This window comes from Octopus bimaculoides, chromosome 10 (genome assembly GCF_046866305.1).
Source record: "Octopus bimaculoides isolate indiv1 chromosome 10, ASM4686630v1, whole genome shotgun sequence".
In the NCBI taxonomy this organism is placed as follows: domain Eukaryota; kingdom Metazoa; phylum Mollusca; class Cephalopoda; order Octopoda; family Octopodidae; genus Octopus; species Octopus bimaculoides.
Window position 1 is genome coordinate 78349525 of NC_142937.1, and position 7500 is coordinate 78357024.

The 7500-nt window shown below is 38.0% G+C and overlaps 1 long non-coding RNA gene across 1 annotated transcript in view; it reads left to right on the forward strand.

The window, feature by feature from the left end:
* The first annotated feature begins 7450 nt into the window (after nt 1–7450).
* Nucleotides 7451–7500, forward strand: part of LOC149133781 (uncharacterized) — a 62833-nt gene continuing 62783 nt past the window's right edge. Inside the window, exon 1 of the long non-coding RNA XR_016243454.1 lies at nt 7451–7500. This exon is cut by the window's right edge and continues 1155 nt beyond it. This is a non-coding gene — a long non-coding RNA (uncharacterized LOC149133781).

The window sequence follows — 7500 nt, forward strand, 5'->3', positions numbered from 1 at the left end:
TATGTATGTATGTATGTATGTATGTATGGGCATTTGTTAAAAATAAAAGTATGACATTCAGCTACTGATTCGTTATTTGTATTGGGTTGTATCAATTACACGTTGCTGTCAAGTACGGAAACCAAACTTGTATTACTGAGATGCTGTAATATCCTTGCGCAAATATTCATTCAGGAATATCTCGTTAAACTGACTGGCTTCTCTAGTGACTGTCGTTTTTAAACACTTTTCTATCTATCTATCTATCTATCTATCTATCTATCTATCTATCTATCTATCTATCTATCTATCTATCTATCTATATATATATATGTATATACGTGTATATGAATATACTATGTAAGTATGTAGGTGTACGTGAATGACAATGTGTATATGTGTAACAGATTTGTAGTTGACTGTTAATATTTGTATTTTCTCAGAAGTTAACAAACACCAGAGTGGCGGCGCAGGTTTTTTTTTTCTTTCTTCCTAAATCGAAAAATATCAAGGTAAACATGAAACTCGGTCATTTTGCCCGCAGATATCATTAAAGGCAGAAACCATGAAGTAGAAGTCAATAACACTTTATTAGAAAATGTTCAGATAGTAAATGGAATGTTCCTGTAATGTACCCTCTTCAAACTGTAGCTGCACAGACGACACTAAAATAATAATGTAATATCAAGGATATAAATTTATGTAAAACCTGCAGTAATATTTTTTGTTATTCTTTTTTTTAATATGCAAAACGACGAGCTGGCAAAATCATGAACACGTCGAGGAAAATGCTTAGTGGCATTTCGTCCGTCTTTACGATCTGAGTTCAAATTCTCCTGAAGTCTACTTTACTTTTCATCCTTTAGGGGGCGATAAAATAAGTACCAGTTAAGCATTGGGGTCTACTTATCCACTTCCCGAAATTACTTGTGTTGTACCAAAATTTAAAACCAATATTTTTTAGTATGTGTATATGATGGAATAACCCGTCGAAGGCAACGTATGAGTGTTCAGCCTTTGCTGAATGATCTGCACAAATGATTTGTTTACAGGGATTAAATGTATGTACTGTACATTAACTCACTCTCTCCTTCAAATCGTCATTGTACAGGGTCGGTTCGCAAGTGTGCCTCAAGTGAGACGTCGAAATGATTGCGGAACAACGTGTAATGAAGTGTTTTGCTCAAGAACACAACGCGCTGCCCAGTCCTGAAATCGAACCCACGACCTAGCGATCGTATGTGTAGCGCCCTAACTACTAAGCTACGTGCCTTCACCTTATAAGCAAAATCTCAAATCTTGAGAAATTGCGCATCGTTCGTTAAAAACTTTTAAGATGTAAGATGTATAATGGAATTTACGCAGTAGGTCCTAGCTATGGATTAATTAGCGTATAAATAAATAGAGGTCCTCTACATAGGAATAAACAGCCCCGGACCAAATCACGCATGGCCCTTTGGCAAAGCCTGGCACTCGGGAAATACGCGAGCTGGAGTTGCATTGAAATCATATGATGCAGCATAATATAAACTGTTGAGTCAATGGCGAATATCATTAGATACTGAGCGAAAGAACCGTCAACAAACTGTCAATGGCCACGATCAACCTCTTCAATTAGCGAACTACTGCTATCATCTGTAGTCGCAGCGTGCGCAGATGAGACGTTCAGCTACCGAAAGACCAACATGACTCATTGGTCTGAGCAAATCACCTGACCGAATGATGATGATGATGAGAAAAACTGCAATATCTAATGCACCCTTTCCTTTTATAAGACGGTAAAATTTGATTATTTGAAGAGTTGATGGCTATTTCTAGCATACAGAGATTTCATAGTTGACTCGATGTAAAATGTATAAAAGCAGATGGTTACTATTGGGGCTGATTGAGTAATTGTTGATTAAATGAACGAATAGAGACCATAATATAAGTGTTACTTTTAAATTTTGGCACAAGGCCAGCAATTTTAGGGGAAGGGTTAATTCGCTTTCATCGACCCCCAGTGATCCACTGGTACTTATTTTATCGACCCCGAAAGGATAAAAGGCATAGTGGACCTTGGCAGAATTTGAACTCAGAACATACAGACCGACGAAGACCATGATATAGGTATTGTTATTTATATTCACTATTCTATAAGGCAGCGAGCTGGCAGACTCGTTAGCAATCCAGGTAAAGTGTTTAGTTGCTCTCCATCCGTCTCTATGCTCTGAGCTCAAATTCCGCCGAGGTCTACTTTGCTTTTCATCCTTTTGGAGTCGATGAAATAATTACTAATTGATGTAATTGACGTACCCCTCCCCCAAAATTACTGGCCTTGAGACAAAATCTGAAACCAATATCCATTATGGTAGTTTATATAGAGAAACAGATGGAGAGGAAAGAGATCTTGTAGAAAACGAAGAATAATGTAGTAAGAGGTGGCAAATCGATAGGGAGGTTTAGGAAGAGAATATTTCTAAAGAGTTAGCTCAGCTTCCATACCAAGGTTCTCGGCTTCCCGACAGTCTCTATTTTTTCGACTCTCACAGTGCCGGTACAAGACATGAACCTCCTACAGTCGACAGGCGAAGAGGCTGAAGATCTTTAATTTTTAAAAGACGCTTTCAGTCACTTGGTGAGGTAGGATTATGCATTATGTAGATAGAAATATTTCATTGAACCAACAGCAACGGTATTGGTTCCACATTACAAAGGCATCAAATGAGATAGGTCGGGCGTGTATTGTTCAGGACTGACTCGTACTTTTCGCACATAGGACCTTCTATATTATATTCAAAGTGATTCAAATACCATCTGAAGATCACTTTCAAGACGAGCAAAAATAAATCGTTTAAAAATAGAAGATATCACTATCCACTGTTCAGTTTGGTGGTCTCGTTGTTGGATGGTCATTGCGGATATAAAGGAGCAACTCATTCAGTACTTCAAAGAGAAGCGAGAAAAGAGCAATATATTCACAGTTATACTTTGATACTTCAGTACTTAGATAAGTTTCGACCAGAAATGGCACGGGCGATATCTGACTTAATAGTACCACTTGGAAAAGAAAAGACATTTAATGCTGGCATCATCTACAAACAAATATTCACATGTTCCTTCTGAGTCTTAAGCAGCACATAAAGAATTCAGTTGTACAGTAATCAAAGGATCATTTAATGAAACGAATGAGAGAGAGAGAGAGAGAGAGAGAGAGACAGAGAGAGAGAGAGAGGGAGGAGAGAGGGAATAGAGAGAGAGGGGGAGAGAAAGCGAGAGAGAGAGAGAGAGAGAGAGGAGAGAGGGAAGAGAGAGAGAGAGAGAGAGACTCAAAAAGAATGCAGGTGGTTTTGGGGGAGACAGAGACGAAGAGGTATTAAAGAGAGAAAAATAGAGTGAAAGTAACAAAGAGAGTGTGTGAGAAAGAAACAGAATGAGAGAGAGAGGGAGAGAGTGAGAGAAAAATAGAGAGAGAAGGGGAAAGAGGGGAGGTAAGGGAAAAAGAAATGGTTATCGTCATATAATAACAGCCAATATAAATGTTGGTTGCTTGGTTGGTATAGAGAGAGGGGGTGGGGAGATAGAGCAAAAGAGACGAAATTCAGAGAGAGTTAACGTAAGAAGCTCAGGATGCGTGTTCAGACTTGGTTTCGTGGAATGCAACGAGTAAGGAACGCCACTCGCTCATACAGCGAGAAAGGATCATAGAGAGAGGGGTGGAGTAAATGACGGAGTGGTTCGAGAGACAGAGAGGGGAAGAGAGAGTTACTGGGAGAGTTAACATAAGAGGTGCGGGAGTGCTGCACATACTCGGCGTCGTGACAGGCAATGAGTAAAGAAAGCTCCACCGACACAGTAAGAAACAAAGCATAAACTCAGAAGTAGAGGAGGAGGCAGAGACAGGATAAAATACAGAGTGACTAGAGAGAGAACGAGAAGAAGGAAAACACAACGGTTCAGAACACTATAATAAAGCATTAAAATTGTTGTTGGCACTCCGTCGCTTACGACGTCTACGGTTCCAGTTGATCCGATCAACGGAACAGCCTGCTCGTGAAATTAACGTGCAAGTGGCTGAGCACTCCACAGACACGTACACCCTTAACGTAGTTCTCGGGGATATTCAGTGTGACACAGAGTGTGACAAGGCTGACCCTTTGAATTACAGGCACAACAGAAACAGGAAGAAAGAGTGAGAGAAAGTTGTGGTGAAAAAGTACAGCAGGGTTCACCACCACCCCCTGCCGGAGCCTCGTGGAGCTTTAGGTGATTTCGCTCAATAAACACTCACAACGCCCGGTCTGGGAATCGAAACCGCGATCCTAAGACCGCGAGTCCGCTGCCCAAACCACTGGGCCATTGCGCCTCCACTCAAAACAGTATAATAAATCATTAAAATTAAAGTAGAATAAAAGTTATAAAATAAAATAGAGAGAGAGAGCTGAAGAGAGAGAAAGAGAGAGAAAGAGAGTAAGAGAGAGAAAGAGAGTAAGAGAGAGAGAGTGATAAGTAGAGGAGAGAACGAATAGAGGGGATAAGATGGAAAGCGGAGAAATAGACTCAGGAAAAGTGTCAGCCAATTACAAGCGTATTATGGAAGAAATTAATGCATATCGCATTTGAAAAGTTTGAAAAAACACGAAAATAGAGTGATGAAGACTTTATAGAGACGAATAAGCATTTAAAAAATTGTTCGTATCAAATATAATCAGAGAAATATGCTTGTATTGTGTAACGTGAGAATACACGCGGACATACTCAGAAATATATATGTGTGTGTGTGTGTGCGTGTGTGTGTGTGTGTATGAATGTGTACAATATATGGATATGCAAATATAAAAACATATATACAAAAACAGACACATACATATATACATACATACATACATACATACATACATACATAAATACACACACACACACACATACATACATACAGACATACATACATACATACATACATACATGCAAAAATACCCTGCTGATGTTAAAATTCCAATGAAAGAGCCTTGGATCTAGATTAGAAACCAGCTCTTTCTCTGTTGGCCTGAAATCTTGAAATAAACTGAATAATGACATATACATACATACACAGGTGCAGGCGTGGCTGTGTGGTAAGAAGCTTGCTTCCCAACCACATGGTTCCGGGTGCAGTCCCACTACGTGGTACCTTGGGCAAATGTCTTCTACTATTGCCTCGGGCCGATCAAAGCTTTGTGAGTGGATTTGGTAGACGGAGGCTGAAAGAAACCTGTCGTATGTCTATCTATCTATCTATCTATCTATCTATCTATCTATCTATCTATCTATCTATCTATCAATCTATCTATCTATCTATCTATCTATCTATCTATCTATCTATCTATCTATCTATCTAACCAACATAAGTATATGTGAGTGTGCGTGTGTGCACGCGCGCGCGTCTGTGTTTACGTTCCCGTAACTTAGCGGTTCAGAAAAAGACACAGATAGAACAAGTACTAGGCTTACGAAGAATAAGTCCTGGCTCGATTTGTTCGACTAAAGGCGGTGCTCCAGCATGTTCGCAGTCAGATGACTGAAACAAATAAATGAATAAAAGAATATATACATAAACATAAACTTGGAGGATAAGCAGACATCTTACCACCAAAAAGCAATGCGTTGGTACACATCTCGTAAGCTAGAAGACAACATAGGTAAAAGATTCCTTGACAAACATTTTCTCCTAGAAAAACATTTTCTCCTAGAAAAACATTTTCTCCTAGAAAAACATTTTCCTCAAAATCACAGGTACAGGAAAATATTTAACAGGAGATCAGTGAAATTATCAAGTAGATGCTGCTCCAATATGAAAAGTATCATTACACGAGAACAACACCAAAGGCCCACTCCCAGCTGAGCCTGTCAACTCGTCCAGAGATGTATGATTATATCTGTCATATATGAAGCGAAGTTACAGCAACGCTAGTCGATAATACAACCGATAAGATGCGCTTGTCTATGTAAAGGCGAATTAAAAAATCGCTATGCTAATCATATATTTTCCTTCCGACACAGGGATAAAAGTTAAGCTATTATGTTGGCTTGCCACGTATAAGGCTTGAAGCCGAATGCCACACTACATATGATAAAGTGGAAAATAATCGAAAAATCCCAACCATATGTTAACGGATATAAAAAATGTAAGCTATGCATAGCTGAAAAATCTCAGATCCTTTTCAGTTCTAGGAACTCTAACACACTACTGAATTCTAGATCCGAAATTTTCAGTTGTTGTAAGCGTATGGCTAGGTTCCTGTTGACGAATTCGAAAGTGCCGCACTCTCCGGATTGAACAATTGTACTATAGGGTCTAAATCACTATCTTTTCAGTTTTATAGCTTACGGTCTTTTTTGCTTCTTTTTGTTTTTGCATTCGTTTTCAAGTTTTTCAACATTTCAACCTTTTATATCTACTTCTTTCTCGCCTTTTCTCACTTTTCTTTCATTCTATCGTTCCATTTTTAGTTCTTTATGCCCTGTCTACATAGACGTCTTATATGTTGGAAAATATGTTTTCCCAACTCTATATCACCTATTAGGCAATGAAACATATGTAATTGGGAATAATTATTACCAAAGTTTTTCCAGTCTTTGGTTTATCTATCTATCTATCTATCTATCTATCTATCTATCTATCTATCTATCTATCTATCTATCTATATATATATATATATTTATATAAAGGGCATTATTACAGAAAATAATAACGCCACACAGTGGACTTCTCAAAATAACCACATTTAGTACCTAATGCGAGGAAAAAACAACCAACGTTCCTCGCATTAGGTACTAAATGTGGTTATTTTGAGAAGTCCACTGTGTGGCGTTATTATTCTCTGTAATAATGCCCTTTATATAAATATAAACGAATAATTATATTCTTGGGAATAGACATTTCCCTTATGAATTTTTTTACACACTGGCTTCTTGATAAAATTCTTGTAAAAGAGTTTTATCCCTTTTTGAATTTATATATATATATATATATATATATATATATATATATATATATATATATATATATATATATGTATGTATTTATGTATGTATGTTTATATGTATATATGTATGTATGTACGTATGTATGTATGTATGTATGTATCTATAGGTAAGTGTGTAGGTAGGTATAATCATAGGTAGTATATTCACAGCTGTGAAATCAGGAAAACCGCTAAACCACTAATGTAGGGCTGATATTTATTTTTCAAAATCCTAGCAGCCCTACAGTGAGCGCGAATGTTTTCGTTAAATGTGTGTATTCTTCATGTGTGTGTGTGTGTGTTTGAATGTAGGGGAAGTTCAAAAAGCAGAAAAGGAAGGTAGTGATAGATAAGGAAAGGGAAAGAAATATGAGAGAGAGAGAGGGGGAGAGAGAGAGAGAGAGAGAGAGAGAGACTGAGAAAGAGAGAGATAGAGAGGGAGAGAGAGAGAGAGAGAGAGAGAGAGAGAGAGAGAGAGAGGGAGAGAGAGGGAGTAATATGGTGATATAGAATGAGAGCGACAAAGAAAAAGGCGTTA